The 18,521-nt window shown below is 38.8% G+C and overlaps 1 pseudogene; it reads left to right on the forward strand.

The window, feature by feature from the left end:
• The first annotated feature begins 208 nt into the window (after positions 1-208).
• Positions 209-18,521, forward strand: part of LOC112630992 — a 32,091-nt pseudogene continuing 13,778 nt past the window's right edge.

An 18,521-nucleotide genomic window follows, 5' to 3' on the forward strand; every position in this document is an offset into this window, starting at 1 on the left:
CAGTCATATGTCTAGATGAGGTAGGCAGCCACTTGGCTAGATTAGAACTGAGGGCCAAGAAAGGTGTTCTATCACTCCAGATCTATGCAAAGCTATCCTCTCTGCTTTCCTTACTCTAAAAAACTCTCTTACTGTGGATTCTTTTGGGTTCCATTTTGCTCTAAGAGGGGAAGCTAAGTAATGCATGAAGCTGCAGCAACACCTAAGCATGATCCCTAACTGGAGAGTTGTGGATTTGAATGCAGTAAAAGGAAGAGAGTTAAAGGACAATGCAAACTATAGGATCCAGCAAGAGGCAACTGGCAGTATTTGGAGAAGGTTGACGTAAGACCAGAAAATACCTGGAGCACCAAGTGGACACAAAAGACAAACTTCAGGCAACAGAGCTTCATGAAGCTGAACCTTGTGGAATTCTCGGTTTGGTTGGCCAGAACTGGTCAAAAACCAGCTCTGGAGTCAAGCAATCCCGAAGATAAGTTGGGCCTGGCAGTAGTGGTGAGTGGCCGTCCTGCAATCCAGGACTGCCAGCTCTGGAATTCTTAGAATATAGTGCCTGTGTTTATCACCCCTCTCAGGCATCTGGGTGTCATCTCACATCCTTTAAACTCAGTGGGTTTTGGTGTCAATTATTCTTAGCCTCTTTTCTCTTTAACACACCTAACAGATGACACTTCCATGCAAGACACCTTCATCAGTAATGTGGCCACAGTGTTGGCAGTTACACAACGAAAAGAGGTGAGATGTCCTGAGTTGCTCTAATTCCATCTTTCTTGTCCTGAGTTGCCCCAATTCCATCTTTCTTGTCAGATTACTCTGTGGTGTGGAGAGAGAAAGCATTTAAGAACAGCTGGTGTAGAAGATCAGGAATATGAAACAGTCTTTAGGAGCAAGGTTTTACTGGGAAAATTTATCAGCCTCTCTACCACAGGTCAATAAAAACTGACATTAAAATCTAATTGGGTTGGGCTTAATCTGAAAGTCTCTGTGAGACAGAATCATGGGTCTTGTCGTTTGCATGGAGATTCGCTCAAATAGATGATGGTACAAAAGAAACACCCCAGGCCAGGCGCGGTGGTTCGTGCCTGTAATCCCAGCACTTTGGAAGGCCGAGGCAGGCAGATGGTTTGGGCCCAGGAGTTCAAGACCAGCTTGGACAACATAAGGAGACCTCAACTCTACTGAAAATTAAAAAAAAAAAAAAAAAAATTAGCTGGGCATGGTAGCGTGGTCCCAGCTACTTGGGAATCCCAGCCACGTGGGAACTTGAGCCCAAGAGGTTGAGGCTGCAGTGAGCCCTGCTCACTGTACTCCAGCCTGGGTGACAGGGTGAGACTCTCTCTCTCAAACAAAAATCAAACAGAAGAAACACTCCAAAAAAAAAAAAAGAGCCAACTCCGGTTTATGACTCTGTATCCTTAGGTTGAATGCCAAGTTCATGGGAATCATCCGAGAAGCCGGGACAAGAGCTGCTGTTGACGGGAGGCTGTGAATTGTGCTTTTAGTGACTCGCTAAGCATAGAACACTGACACTCAGGGCACACTGGGTGCTGCAATTTCCAGAAGGGAAAGGAAATAAAAAGTGTTCACCTTCTATGTCTCAATTTTATCTCTTATTAACAGGAACAGCTGGATAGAGTACACAGATATGCTGCTGTGTGAGTCCCTGTGGAAGGGTACCTCCTGGGGATCGCAGGCAGGAAAAGTCCCTCAAGCACAGAAGGCTTGGAGGGGACTGATCCGACAGAGTCAAAGGCACTTACGTTGTTTCATGTTCAAACATTAGAGAATTTTTATAAAATCATATAGCAGAATTTAAGAATTTCTTAGAAAACAGATGGGACAGACACCAAACACCAAAATACGATCACATTTAGTATGACTTTTTTCATGCTTATTTCTCTCCTCTTTTCACTTACCAGTGAATAGCCACGTAATTGTCCTACTAAACCAATCCATAAGCCTTCTTGACATTCAGCCCAGGGTTTTTAGCTGTAGGAAGGCTTCATTTCAATTCTGACAAAGTGGTCATTCCTCTTGGTGTTTTCATCGCTATTCAAATATCCAGTATTGAAAACACAGATTGATATCCTGCCAGCCTCTCATTTGATCACCCCAAGGTGAACAGATTTATGAGCTGTGACTATAAGATAATGAGGAGGCTTTTTATAAACTCTCTCTTAGAGTAATGCCAACAGGGGCACCAACTATATTTCAAATAATAACCTCATCTTGAGAATAAATGTAAAGGCTCCCACAGAGTCTATCTTGAAGGAAAAATTCATTTGTTTGGTTAAGTAGTTGTGGTCTGTATACTCATATGTCAATTTTATTTCTCTAAATTTACAAATTTCCGGACCTTGATGAGCATAGATATCTTTGGGGAAATGAACACTACATATAGGATTTGAAAGACTTTATAAGTTAGAGTTCAACTTCTCTTTGAAGAAAGTCTCTCACGTAATTAAATGCAGTACATGAGGATTTTAGCCCTCCACACTAACTACAGTAGCTAAAACTGGAGTGTTAGAGATAATACTTTTATGAGACTGTTAAATGCAGGTACAACATTCAGAGTTTAGGAGCTGTCTTTGGAGCCGGGCACCCCTAGATTGGAGTAGAGCCATTCACCAGCACTGGCAGGACCAACTGGAGTTTAGGATTGCTTGGCTCCAGAGTTGACGATTTTTACCATTTCCAGCTTCCAAAAATGGCATTTCATATGATTCAACTTAATTTTAAGCTTCACTGCCTTAAGCTTGTGCCTGTAATTATAACCATGAACCAATATTTAATTTTCGTAGGCAGGTGGTTACTGTAGTTAGTGTAGTACTACAGAACAGAAGACATATCCATGATTTAAAAGTTCAGGAGTACACTGCATGTTTTTGAGTCATTAGTAAATGTCATAAAGTACAAATATCAAAGCTCAGGTCCAAAGTAACCTACATGTTCTGTAAAGGTCTGAGCAATGTGGATACATGATAATTTCCCTACCATAAAAAACCGAAGAGTTATTCGCTCTGACCCCTCCCCCACACAGTGTTAAACTGGAGGCTGATGTTCATTTGACAATGAGTGTGAAGGTGAAATGATGACTCCCAGATATAATCACAGAGAGTTACACACAATACGGTAAATGCCTTTCAAAACCATTTGGTCTGCAGAAATTCTATTTGGCTTACAGTGACACATCAATCCCATCAATTTTTATCTGTTGTCTATTTAAGTCTTCTTTACCCCACAAATTTTCTTTTGTTGAGTCATCTCCCAAGGCTGAGTGGAAATCAACTACCGCCCAGGGAAATTATGCTCAGATATCTCATGAATTTGCTTTATTATGCAAGCATCTTAAGGACAAACAGAAAGGAGAAGTCAGTTGCAACTGGGCTCAGATTGAGTAATTGGTTTTAATTTTATTTTATGCTCCAAGGAAAAAACTTCATTTAAAAAACATGAGATCTTTTAGATTGTGTAGTACACTTTAATTTACTTCTAGTGAGATGATCATTTTTTCTGAAATTAAAAAGACAATGTTTTACTTTTGTTATTGATCTCCGTACACATGAATTGACTAGTTAACAAAGAGAATTTTGAGTCTCAAAATTTACTCTAATGCTTTCCAAACTTTTATTTATTTATTTGAGACAGGGTCTTGTGCAGTGACATGATCATAGCTGTCTGCAGCCTTGAACTCCTGGGCTCAAGCTATTCTCCCACCTAAGCCTCCCAAGTAGCTAAGACCAAAGGCATGCACCACCATTCCTGGCCAGGTTTTTATTTTTATTTTTAATAGAGGTGGGGTCTCTCTATGTTGCCCAGGCTGGTCTTGAACTCCTGGGCTCAAGCAATTCTCCTGTCTCAGCCTCCCAAAGTGCTGGATTATAGGCGTGAACCACTGTGCCAGCCACTCTCCAAACTGTCTTAATGCACTAGAGAAATTCTTTAACAGATCACAGCATAATGTATACTTGGGAGGAAATAATTATCAATGAAACCATTAACATTTCAAACAGTATTCTTGATAAATGCACTTTTGGGGGCCTCCTTTTTGTCAGATTGATTATATGAAGATTGCTTTTATTGAAGATGTGGTTGGCAGAGGGATCGTGCAAAAACCAAGACAAATGGTAATGTCATTTTCTTCTTAACTTTTGTTGAAATTGTTAGCATTGTCATGGATGTACACACTTCTGGCAAAAATCTTTTCAAGTCAATTGTTTCTTTTGTAATGATCTATAATTAGATAAATATAATCTATAAATTCATTTCATTCAGCATGAATGCAAATTGCAATGCGTCGCTGTGCATTGAAAGATCACTGGTGCAGGGATGACCATCAGCTCCTATCTTGTAAGATTCCCTTTCCTACTTTATAGGAAATTCCTGGAGACCCCATAAGATATCCAAATCATAGAATAATGAAGGCCCCAGCATCAGCTACTATTTTAAGTACTATTAAAATAAATTTTCTATTTTCTGATAAAGAGAGCTAATAGAAGTAGAATACCAACATTTTTTTCCTAAACTCAAATGAATGGTCCTATTAGATTACCAGCTCTCAAACGATGGTCCATGAACCACTGGCATCAGAATTATTAGCAATAATTATTTTAAATGTAGATTTCCAGGATCTACTCTGGATGCATTTTTTCAAGTCTTTTAATGAGCAATCCAACGAGTAATCGTCATTTAATGATAATACATATCAATCATATGTTGTTTGACAAACACTTTTCTAAAGCATTATGTATATTAACTATCTTTTTTTCTTTTGTGGAGACAGGGTTGCCCAGGCTGGAGTGCAGTGGTGCCATCAGGGCTTACTGTAGCCTCAGACTCCAGGGCTCAAGTAATTCTCTGGCCCCACCCTTCTGAGTAGCTGGAACTACAGGCGCATACCACCATACCTGGCTAATTTTTGTATTTTTGTTGTTGTTATTGTAGAGATGGGGTTTCACCATGTTGCCCAGGCTGATCTTGAAGTCCTGGGCTCAAGTGATTTGCCTGCCTTGGCCTCCCAAAGTGCTGAGATTACAGGCGTAAGCCACCATGCCCAACCTTGTATTAACTAATTCAATGTTTAGATCAACACTATGAGATATATACTATTATTATGCCAGTTTCACAAATGGAGAAATCGAAGCAGAGAGGTTAAGTAACTTGTCCAAGGCTACATGCTGAGAACTGGCTGTGAAGTTGATTTTAGTATCAACTTAACCAGGTCATGCAGTGCCCCGATTAAGCCTTATTTCTGGGTGTGTCTGTGGAGGTGCTCCAGATGAGATTAACATCAGCATCAATGGACTCAGTAAAGCAGATGACCCTGCCCAATGCAGGTGGCACCATCCAGTCCACTGAGGGCCCGAAGAGCACAAAAGGCAGAGGAAGGAAGAACTTGCCCCCCTTTTTGTCTGCCCCAGTATTTGAGCTGAGACATCTCATTCCACCTTTCCTGCCCTTAGTCTGGGCTTAGCACCAGTGGCCCCCTGGCGCTTTGAACTGGGACTTAATTACACCACTGACTCTCCTGGATCTACAGCTTGCAGACGGCAGATCATGGGCTTCTTGGACTCCATAATCATGCAAGCTGATTCCTCCTCATAAATCTCTTTCTCCATTAAACCTAATTGCAGTTTTTGCCATGGAAAGTAAAGGCAAAAATTGCAATTACTTTTCACCAACTTAATATACACACATGCATGCACACAGAGATAAATATATGTGTGGGTAAGGCCTATTGGTTCTGTTATTTTGGAAAACCCCGACTAATACACTAGCAGAACGGGTTCAAAACACCCTTAGATAAATGAGTACTTTAGATTATTCTTATGTGCACATCAGGTTTAAAACCACTGATTTACACTGTATTCTGAACACCTTAAAACTGATATATAGGCCAAGTGCGGTGGCTCACACCTGTAATCCTAGAACTTTGGGAGGCCAAGGCAGGTGGATCGCTTGAGTTCAAGAGTTTGAGACCAGGCCGGGCGCGGTGGCTCAAGCCTGTAATCCCAGCACTTTGGGAGGCCGAGACGGGCGGATCACGAGGTCAGGAGATCAAGACCATCCTGGCTAACACGGTGAAACCCCGTCTCTACTAAGAAGTACAAAAAACTAGCCGGGTGAGGTGGCGGCGCCTGTAGTCCCAGCTACTTGGGAGGCTGAGGCAGGAGAATGGCTTAAACCCGGGAAGCAGAGCATGCAGTGAGCTGAGATCTGGCCACTGCACTCCAGCATGGGCGACAGAGTGAGACTCCGTCCCAAAAAAAAAAAAAAAAAACGAGAGTTTGAGACCAGCCTAGGCAACATGGAGAGACCCCATCACTACAAAAATATAAAAATTCGCCCGGCAAGGTAGTGTGCACCTGTAATCCCAGCTACTCAGGAGGCTAAGGTGGGAGAATAGCTTGAACCCAGGAAGTGGAGGTTGTAGTGAGACGAGGTCGTGACACTGCTGCAGCCTGGGTGACAGAGCGAGATTCTCTCTCAAAAATAAATAAAATAAAATAAAATAAAAATAAACAAAAATTGAAAATAAATAAAATAAAATTGAACATATATAAAGAACATTCTTGATTTCTTGTTTCTGGGTCAAATTATATGTAAGACCACAATAAGGTATAATTATTAAACTGAATACAGATTAGTCCCTATGTTCCATGAAAGAGAAAACCAAATATGCCAAAAGTATATGCAGTGTTTGATATATTCATTTAGTTTATATATATATAGTCAATAGGTATGACCGTAATTGCAGTTTTGGTTTTTTTCCCCATTCAAGTTCTTTTAACATAAAAGAGGTCACACTGCTGTCTGAACGCACGTGTCATTTCTTAGCAAGAGTAATTGAGAACAAATGCTTCTCGAGCAATGTCCCTGGATCACAGAAACAGAAGGAAGGAAGCAGCCCTGTTTTGGGATGTTCTGTGCAGGTGGGGTCTATTTTTAGTCTCTCCCGCTATATGTGTCAGGTGGGAGTGTACACGGCAGCAGAATCGCTTAGCAGTGCATAAAGGCAAAGTGCCCCATTAAAACCGGGGCAGCAATTAAAGCACAAAATTGTTGTCCCAAGGCTCCCAACTCAGCCAGGCTCTCTGTTTGGGTCTCACCTGAAGGTATGTCAGGGCTGGGTGCATGGGTGAGATACATTCACTGATGTAGCTGCTGCCATGTAACCAAATATCTCGGTCAGTAGCTCTAAAGTGCCACGGCATTACCACAAAAGCATGTTAAGAATACAAACCCTTAGGACTCACTCTCAGAAATTCTGATCAATGGAATCAGCATGTTAGCAAGGATTCCAGGGGATCCCAACGCAGGTGGACTGATCACTAAACATTGCGAAACACTGGTAGAGAAAAGGGTCGTTTATCACTAGGATGGATACAATTTGAACAGAAGATATAATATTTATTTTACTTTTTTTACTTTTATTTTTGAGACAGAGTCTCACTCTGTCACCCAGGCTGGAGTGCAGGGGCATGATTTCAGTTCACTGCAAACTCCGCCTTCTGGGTTCAAGCGATTCTCCTGTCTCAGCCTTCCAAGTAGCTGGGATTACAGGTGCATACCACCACCCCCAGCTAATTTTTGTATTTTTAGTAGAGTTGGGGTGGGGTTTCACCATGTTGGCCAGCTGGTCTCGAACTCCTGACCTCAAGTGATCCTCCTGCTTCGGCCTTCCAAAGTGCTGGGATTACAGGTGCACACCACTATGCCCAGCTAATGTTTGTATTTTCAGTAGAGACGTGGTTTCACCATGTTGGCCAGGCTGGTCTTGAACTCCTGACCTCAAGTGATCCGCCCGCCTCAGCCTCCCAAAGTGCTGCGGTTACAGACGTGAGCCACTGTGCCTGGCCAGATACAGTTTTTAATCATGGAAAATATTAGTTACCTAGAACAGCACAGAGATGGAGTACAAAAATTGGAGGAAATAAATTACTGGGCATGGTGGCAGTATAGTCCTAGGTACTTGGGAGGCTGAGGTGGGAGGATCCCTTGAGATCAGGAAGTTGAGGCTACAGTGAGCTCTGACTGTACCACTGCACTCCAGCCTGGGCAACAGAGCAAGACTCTGTCTCTGGAAAAAAAAAAATTGAAGAAAAGAGAATAAAACAAAGACTGAGGAAAACAGTAACTTCAGGGAGAGGAATAAGGTTCTTATTTTCTGCCTCTTTTCTTCAGTTGGAATCACAGGAGTGAATGAGGACAGACATTCGATACTACCCCTGGTAGTGTGATGCCTTTTGATGGCTAAAGCAAGTGGCCAGGCTGTTTCAGTGTCCTCGAGGGTACCACTTTAGGGCCATGTCTTGATCAGCATGCAGGGTCACATGGAGGTTGCACTTGGAAACAGTGGGAACAACCAGGGATCTTGGGAGGCTGACTTTGTAGTACTAAGAGGGTGGGGTGCCCTTGGTTCTTGCATGAGGATGTGATCTGCCTGTGAATAATTCCATTAACTGGCAGAAAAGGGGAACCTGCTACTCAGGGATAAGAAAGAACGTATCCCTGATCCTGGTCCTCTCTATAAGGAGTGTTGTTTGGATGGAGGACCTTATTTATGGGTTCAGAGTAGGAAGAGGAATTTACAGTTAGGCCATTAGAGGCCTTCTCACTTTCAGATGTCAGGGGAACACATCAAATTTGTTTCAGGCCTTTCACCAGAGACCAGCTGCCTATTTGTTTATGTTCTAAGAGCAAGGCTTGGGAGAGAGATAGGATGCTGGTCCTTTCTGTTGAAAGTCCTAGTTAGGTGCCTCCATTTTTACGAAAAGTCCTGTTATCAGGTGTCATCACCTTTAAAGGCTATACTTTCACATATTTCTCACCCACACCTACGTTCCCAAGGAAAGTAATTTTGGCCTGTCAGCAGCTCAGATTTTCATCAAAAGTCTCCAAAGAAAGATCTGACATTTATGTAAAATTGAAAAATATGTTTCAGCCAGAAATACTAGAATTTACCCCTGGATAAAACTGGAGCAAAGAGACTTGCAGAGTGAAACGACATTGTTTTAACATCCTACACATTTGTAGTTTGGCAACACATGTCCCTGACTTTCAGGGACACTAGAATAAAAAGCTCTACACACTTTGTTGCTGCGCTTATGGAAATAAGTGGTTAAGAATGCCATCTACCGTGTCACTCAGTGCTCTCTCTATTTTAAGTTTCATGTAAGAAATTTATTTCAAGCTTAAGTGTAAGGAAAAGCTGTTCCTTTTGTTGATAAACTGGCATAACTTTTCTACAGATGCACTAAGACATCTGGAGATCTGTTCCAATCTTTGTTTCTTTTTATTTATATATTGATTATTGATTATTTATTTATTTATTTTTTTGGAGACAGGGTCTTGCTCTGTCACCCAGACTGGAGTACAGTGTTGTGAGCATAGCTCACTGCAGCCTTCAACTCCTGGGCTCAGGCTATCCTCCTACCTCAACCTCCCTAGTAGCTGGGACTACAGGCATGAGCCACCACACTCGGCTAATTTTTTATTTATTTTTTTGTAGAGACAGAGTCTTGCTTTGTTACCTAGGATGTCTTGAACCTCTGGGCTAAAGCTATCCTCCCACTTCAGCCTCCCAAGGTGTGGAAATTATTGGCATGAGCTGTTCCTTGTCTCAATCATCAACCTGACCCTATCTTTCTCTTTGTTGATAGTTTCTCTAACTCTGACTTGTTTTTTCTTTTTATATATATAGCTATGAATATTGAGTAATATTGCCTCAAATCTTTTGTGAAATTAGGTAGGTAGATAGGTAGATAGATGGAGATAGTACTTTTTTTTTAATTGAGGAAAATGGATTACTTCCCCTTAGCATTTGTTCCTTTTATTTTTTCCTGCAAGCTGTACATATTTAGACACGTATAATGCTACACTGTTCTTCATTGCAGTATTTCTCTGCCTGTTGACTTTATTTACATGCATTTATTTCACTGTTGAGTGAAATAAACGACTGCTGCATTGTTTTAATCTTGGGTTTAGCGATGACCATGAGCAAGAGCTCCCATTCTTAGGTAAAAAAATGTGAAAATATTTCACAAATGAGAAGGCATTGTGCACATTTTTTTTTTTTTTTCCACCAGGGGCATTTGCAGCAGCCCTCACCATGATTGAACTCAAATTTCAAGCCTGGTGATACGAGCAATAGCAGAGCTGTTCCCTGTCTGTGCGTAATGTTTCATGACCTTGGCGTACATCTTCCTGAGACTCAACTTTGAACTGAAGTTTCTCTGGGGAGGATGCCCTCCAAATGGTGGCTTTCATAGTGCACTAACTGCCCCTTTTCCTTAGAGTTTATCTGTTGGTAATGTCACAAAGGATACATACTAAGTTTGGGAAGTGTCAAGAGAGAGACATATTAATTTTAAGATTTTTTAAATCCTCTCCACTAACTCCTGCATGACAGCTCTCAAACAGAACGTATTCGCTTGGGTGTTCATCCCAACACACGCCCCATCTGTTGTCATGTCTCTAGGGCTGGATTAGATATATCACATGATTAAATAAATAAATGAATCGCTTTAGAGTCGGAGTTCCATGTTAAACCCTCTTTATTTTATTTTATTTTATTTTATTTTATTTTATCCTTTTTTGGATTTTAACTGGATGACAGCTTCAGTTTGTTGCCTTTTTAATGCTGTTTTCCTTTTTGCTGCTACTAGGAGATTTAAACTAATTGAGGTTTATACCAACACAGTTTACAACACTCTAATAAATCAAATGTTTACAAGCCAAATGAAGTTTTAAAACTTGGTAGCTTAGAAATAAGTATTTAAAAACAGCAAGTAGATCCATAACGGAGACGAAGGAGGCAAAATACCCCAAAGATCAGATAATGTTCACTACATATAGTTTTTATGAGGATTAAATAAGATAAATAGTACAAAGCACATAGAATACTTTCTGGTACATAATATGAAGGTGAAATAAATTATAGCATAGTAGGCTGTCTTAGCTGAGCACAAACTGATATTCAGTTTGTTATTTGTGAAACAAGCGGATTTCGAGTGTAGGTACCATTTTTGAGTTCTACTGGAAATGTCTATGGTGAAATATCTACTAAATTAATTGCACATTAAAGTAAAGCTAAAGGCTACAACTTGGAAATCAGTGACAATGCCAGATAGTCAATGGACAGCAAGGATGTCTGAAGTGGACCATAGTGTAGAAGAATGCTTAAAAACACAAGCCTGCGAGGGAAATCAGCAGGTCTGGGCTTGGAGAAAATTTTTTAAAGCATGGATCTTTCTCCAAGGAGGAAGAAGTCTAGTAAGAGAAGAGAGATGATGGACAAACAAAAACTTGGATGCAATAAAGAACAAATATAAGCGGTTCCACACTGGAATGTGGGGAGGTAATTAATGGGTAAGTGTGGTTAGGGGAATTTCAAAATCATGGACCTTTCATGGAATTCTTTCTTGCTTTCAACTGTTTTGACCCATGAGGATAAGAAAAAGAGAATAGCCTTCTGAGTATGTTGATTTAGACCTTGTATATCTTAACATGCTACCTGGCACAGCTGAGCTCCAAATGTATTTGTCTTAGTCAAAAAATACAGCTTTCACTGTGGTGTCTTCTGGGCAACTGCCTTCTGTTTTGATCTTTCCTTGACCCACATTTATAGTCATTGAATTTTAGAGTCACTGAATTCAACCTGAAGGTAAGCTTGTCTGATATCCCCATTTGGTTAACAGCAAAACTTTTGGATAAAGTAGATTTGGATGAAAACCACTGGTTCACTGCTCAGAAACCTTAGACAAGTTAATTAAGTTCTTTTAGCCTTGACTGCCCAACTAAATAAAAAATAAACTAAATAAAAACATTACTAGCGCAGTCATTCTCATAAATGGACATTATTACTATTCTCTTTAGGACTCTATTCTCTTTAGGACCCAGGCAGACTAAGTGATTTTTTCAAGCCCACATAGCTAGTTGTGGAATTCAGAGTCATATCAAGAGTCTCAGACAGGAGCTATTACCACTACATAATATTAGTCTTTGGATCCCCAAAAAGATTCTTTCATTTCTCAAAAAAGAAAAAAGGAAAAAGGAATCTCTCTTCTGACTTTCATGCTATCTGAATTTTTTTTTCTAAGCTCAGTTAATGATGATTATTCTTGGACGTGTACTTCGAGAAAATCTACTTCAGAAGAAAAGCTACACTTTTGTGGCAGAACAGAATAAAAGGTGTACTTGTACCTTGTAGGTGTACATTGTGAACTACTCAATATTCCAAAGAAAGGAGAACAGTGAGAGAACGAGAGAGCAAGATGAGTGTGTGTGTGTGTGTGTGTGTGTGTGTGTATTTCCCCAATTTTTTGGGCTCCAACTCTGTGCTCAGACACTGTACTAGGTATTTACAAATGTTATCTCATTTAATCTTTGCCATACTCTGAAAGATAGATACTGTATGGTTACAAAAACCTGAGGCTCAGAGAAGTTAAGTAATTCACCAAAGCCACAAAGCTTGAAAATGACAAAACCAAGATTTAAATCTGGTCTGTCTATGCCCCAAACTTACAGTAATAATGAATGAATTACATTGCATGCCTCTATTGCCTACCTGATATGAGTACTAAATGGAAATTGTACTTGAGAAAGTCTCATTAATAGACCTATTGAACATGCAACTTTACATAAAGGAATAATGAAAACCACCAAGCAAGAATCAGATTTACTGACTCTTTATTTGTACACATAACAACTTATTTAAACAAAGACAAATAACAATAACTTTTTTTTTTTTGAGACAGAGTCTTGCTCAGTTGCCCAGGCTGCAGTGCAGTGACACGATCTCAGCTCACTGCAAGCTCTACCTCCTGGGTTCATGCCATTCTTCTGCCTCAGCCTCCCAAGTAGCTGGGACTATAGGCACCTGCCACCACGCCCAGATAATTTTTTTTGTATTGTTAGTAGAGACCGGGTTTCACATGTTAGCCAGGATGGTCTCGATCTCCTGACCTCGTGATCCACCCACCTCGGCCTCCCAAAGTGTTGGGATTACAGGCGTGAGCCACCATGCCCAGCCAATAACTTATTTATTTTTATTTAAATAACGTGTCTATTTGGACAAAAAGTTTATTAAATGGATCCTTCCCCTTTAAGCATCCCCTCTTACTTGTCTGATTAGCAGAGCTGACTGCTGTGCTAGATCTGAACACAAAGTTGAGTTCTGAGAAGGGAGAGTTAAATGAGGAGAACGCTAGCTATCCTCCAAAATTCATCTCCCCTTCTTATGTGTTAACGCAGCAATATCATGGCTATCCAGTTTGATTATATGTTCTAGTCTACCTTGTAGTAGGGATGACCACGTGACTACATTTTCACTAACAAAGGGTGAGCTTGGGACTTAATCCATGTAGATGTTCTCTTCAGTTTATTTTACCCCTTACAACTGGCTGTTCTGGAAGAGAAAGAAAAAGTGGCAGAACAACAAATATATGAAAAAAGGCTCAACTTCAGTGATTAGAGAAATGCAAATCAAAATCACAATGAGATAACATCTCATACCAGTCAGAATGGCAATTATTAAAAAGTCAAGAAACAACAGCTGCTGACAAGGTTGCAGAGAAATAGGAATGTTTTTATACTGCTGGTGGGAGCATAAATTAGTTCAATCATTGTGGAAGACAGTGTGGCCATTCCCCAAAGATTTAGGACCAGAAATACCATTTGACCCAGCAATCCCATTACTGGGTATATACACAAAAGAAATCATTCTATTATAAAGATACATGCACGGGTATGTTCATTGCAGCACTATTCACAATAGCAAAGACATGGAATCAACCCAAATGCCCATCAATGATAGTCTGGATAAAGCAAATGTGGTACATGTATACCATGGAATTCTATGCAGTCATAAAAAAAGAATGAAATCATGTGCTTTGCAGGGACATGGATGGAGCTGGAAGCCATTATCCTCAGCAAACTAACACAAGAACAGAAAACCAAACACTGCGTGTTCTCACTTCTATGTGGGAAGTGAACAATGAGAACACATGGACACAGGGAGGGGAACAACACACAGTGGGGCCTGTCAGGGATGAGGGGGGAAGGAGAGCATTAGGAAAAATAGCAAATGCATGCTGGGCTTAATACCTAGGTGATAGGTTGATAGGAGCAGCAAACTACCATGGTACATGTTTACCTATGTAACAAACCTGCACATCCTGCATTTGTACCCCGGAACTTAAAATAATAAAAAAAGAGAAAAAGCAACTACATAACTACTACTAAGAAAAGTGGCAGCAATCCAACTTTGACCATGTAGGGGTTGTATCTAAGGGGTTATGACATGATGGCTTGAGAGGAGGGTTGGAAAGAGCTGCTCTGCTTACCACTCACTGCTAACCTTCAAACTGATAGCTGACAGAGAAATTTCCATATACTTCAAGGTGCTGTGTTTTATGGTCTCTCTCTCTTTTTCTTTCTTTCTTTCTTTATTTTTCTTTTTTGGCAACTGTTTAGCTTTATCATAACTAAAACAGGGATAAAACAGTTGGGTAAGACTCCCTGGAGAAAGAGACTTGAGTTGGACCTTGAAATATTTATTGAAGATTAATCCAATGGAAAGCAAAAAGGCAAAGACAGAGAAGAAAAACTCTTCTTTATATGTGGTGTAGGAATTAGACATTCCCCTGTCCATTATAAAGTAGAACAATAAAATCTGTCCTTGGCGGGAGACTCACTTTATGACAAAATAAAATTGCTTAACAAAGTAAAAAAAAGACACTCTAAATGCAAATATACAATAGAAGTATGTATTTTTAACTCTTATTAAAGTGTCTAGACCTGGTTCCCTGTACATTATGGGGAATTTTTAGTGGAAGTAATGGAGTTCTATTTGGGATTATATAAAATTGTAGGATAAAACCTACTTTAGTTCTATTGTACAGTTGAAAAAAAGCACAAGCAATTACTATTTGACTATATTTTCCACGTCCTTAATTATGTTACGCTTTACATTTTATCTTTTTGAAAACAAATGTTTTGCTAGAGCCACGATGGAGTAACTGGTACCAGATTTAATATCCTACCATAAACAACTAAAAGCTGTTTTCAGACATTGGACCAAAAGCGGTATAAGATGGATATCCTTGAAAGAAGAGAAATGAGAAAATGAACCTGACCATTACCCTGGCTTTCTGCCTGGAGGCTTTTTCTGGGCAGTCATCCAGGCAGGAGAAACTTAAGGAGAACATGGTCTTTCCAAGTTGAGAAAATAGCGATCAGAGTCTGCAGGGGTTGAGGTAACTGGAATGCGCAGTGTGAAGAACCAGACAGGAAAAGGGTATGCAGAGAAAGGGTTCCATATATAGGTAGGGAGGTCACCTTAGTATTGTGGAGTACTCAGTGGCACATGCAAAGGGTAACATTCCATGAGACTGAGAAAAGAATGGGATGGGATGTGTATGCTAAATAATTCCCACAGCTCACACAGGGTGGGAGGAGATGTTCATCTTTCAACCAGTCAGAGTGAAGTGAACAACTGGAACATTCAGTAGAGTCCCTTGAGAAGAAATGGTTTAGCAGTAGAGTGAAATGATACCTAGGGTAAAGGCAACATTATATCTGCCCCAATATAGTTTTGAAACAAGCCTCAAAATAATTCAGCATATCCTCAAGTAATTTTAGTGCATTTGAGAAAAAGTCCAACACTCTTTAAAGACAACAAAATCTAGCACTCAACATCATACCAGTCACTAAGCTTAGCTTCCAATAAAAGTTTACTAGGCACATGAAGGAGCAATAAAATGTATTCATAATTTGCAGAAAATATGTCACTGATCCAGAAAAGACAATGAAGATATTAACAGACGAGGACCTTAAAATATTTATTGTAAATACATTAAAAGACTTAAAGGAAAATATAAATATCATGAGGTAAGATATGGGAAATATAGTTTTAAATAAACTAATAAAATTTATAGAGCTGAAAAACACAGTATTTCAAATGAAATTTTTACTGGATGCAATAAACAGCAGATTGAACACTAAAAAAAAAGCAGGCGAGGCGCTGTGGCTAACGCCTGTAGTCCCAGCACTTTGAGAGGCCAAGGCAGGTGGATCACAAGGTCAGGTGATGGAGACCATCCCAGCCAATATGGTGAAACCCCATATCTACTAAAAAAAAAAAAAAAAAAAAAAAAAAAAAAATTAACCAGGTGTGGTGGCATGCACCTGTAGTCCCAGCTACTCGGGAGACTGAGGCAGGGGAATCACTTGAACCCAGGAGGCGGAAGTTGTAGTGAGCTGAGATCGCACCATTGCATTCCAGCCTGGCAACAGAGTGAGACTCCATCTCAAAATAATAACAATAATAATAATAACAACAACAAAATAATAAAAAAGCAGTGAAGTTGAATACATAGCTTTAGAAACTATTCAAATGGAAATAAGAGAGGATAAAAAGAAGCAAAACAACTGTCTCAGTTACTCATGGGATAGTATCAAGCAGTGAAACATGTGCAACTTCAGCCCCATAAAATCGAGCTGTACAGAAAACACCTTTTTAAGTTACAGCCAAAAAAGTATAAATTTGATTACAACCACAAAGCCACAGATCTAAGAAGCTCAACAAATTCCCAGCAGAATAAACACCCATAGAAAACTAAACCACGGCACGCCACAAATCGTTTAAAAACACTGAGTAAGAGAAACCTGAAGAGCAGCCAATTGCTGGGGTACAGGCATAGTGTACAGGGGAACAAAGATAAAAAAAAAAGACCGTGGCTATTTACAATCAGGCTAGAAGACAGTGGAACATTTCTTTAAATGTTAAAACAAATAAAAACTGTCAACCAAGAATTTCGTATGTGCAAAAATATCTTTCAAAAATGAAGACAAAATAAAGGATTTTTTTCAGATAGCTAAGATGCTCAGATAATTTATTAGCAGAATATCCGCCCTCTAAGAGTTTCTTCAGGCAGAGGAAAATGATATCAGATGAAAATATTGAACAGTGAAGAGTGTAAGAAATAATAAACATGTAGTACATTTTAATTTCTTTTTATATTTTTAAAAATATCAAATATTTAAGGCAAAAATATTAACACTGTATTTATTATTAGGTGTATAACATATGTAGAAATAATATGTATAACAACACAATGGCCAGGGAGAATTGAATTATCATTGAAAGTAGACTCTAATAAGTTAAAGATGCATATGAGAAACCCTAAGGCAGCCATTTAAAAAATATCAAAAGAGTAAACCTAATAAACTAATACACGGATAAAATGGAATAATAAAGAAATATAATTAATCCAAAAGAAGGCAGCACATGAGAAAAGAAGGAAGGAAATACAGATGCTACAAATAGAAAACAAATGGTAAGATGATACACTCACCATATTGAGATCCTCACTAAATATACATGGTCTAAATATTCCTGTTAAAACCGCAGATTGTCAGTCTGGATAAAAAGGCAAGACCCAACTATAAACTATCTACAAGAAACATACTTTAACTTAAAAAGACACAGGCAGGCTAAAAGTAAAAGGATGGAAAATATTTACCATGCACATATGAGTGATAAGAAAGGTGGGGGTGGCTATATTAATATTAGTCAAAGTAGACTTTGGATCAAGAAATACTGCCAGACATAAAAAAGACATTTTATACTGATAAAGGAGTTCATGCTTCAATAAAATATCATATTTCTAAATGTGTATGCACCTTGCCTAAAAACAGAGCTTCAAAATACATGGAAAGAATTAAACAGAACTAAAAGGAGAAATAAATACACATAGATAATTGTAAATTTCAACAAATCTCTTTATGTTATTCATTGAGCAGGTAGACAAAGAAAATCAATAAATACTTAAAAGTCTAGAGCAAAATTGTCAGTCAACTTAGCCTAACAAAAGTAGAATGTATATTTCTCAAAGTTAATATAGAATATTGACGAGGATAAACTGTTGAGCTGTAAAATAAATCTTAGCATATATAAAAGGATTGAAGTCTTATAGAAAATATTCTTTGATCACAATGCAATTAACTAGAAATTGGAAGCAGAAACATACCTTTCAGATCTCCTAAATTTTGAAATTAAACAACACACATTTAAATAGTTCATGGGTCAAACAAGAAATAACAAGGGAAAATCGGAAAATAAATTTTAAATTGAAAAATAATAGAAAACTTAATGCATCAAAATTTGTAGGATGCAGGTAAAGAGAATGTAGAGGAAATTTGTAACTTTTAAATACTATGTTAGAAAAAAAGAGCAGTCTCATGATTTAACCCCATACTTCAGGAATATAGAATAAAAGAGCAAACTAAACCCAAAGTATATACAAGGAAAGGAAAAGCAAAAATAAGAACAGAAAAATCAATGAAATTAAACACGAACAGAGAAATAAACAAAAGAAAAAGAAAAATCTGTAAAATATTAATAAATACATTTCTAGACAGAAAATTAAAAATGAAATTATATGAATTAGCAATATAATAAATGACAAAGACATCACTACAGATCTTCTTTATGTTACATGAATTATTAATTATTTTAT

The sequence above is a fragment of the Theropithecus gelada genome, chromosome 9 (genome assembly GCF_003255815.1).
Source record: "Theropithecus gelada isolate Dixy chromosome 9, Tgel_1.0, whole genome shotgun sequence".
Taxonomy (NCBI): Eukaryota; Metazoa; Chordata; class Mammalia; order Primates; family Cercopithecidae; genus Theropithecus; species Theropithecus gelada.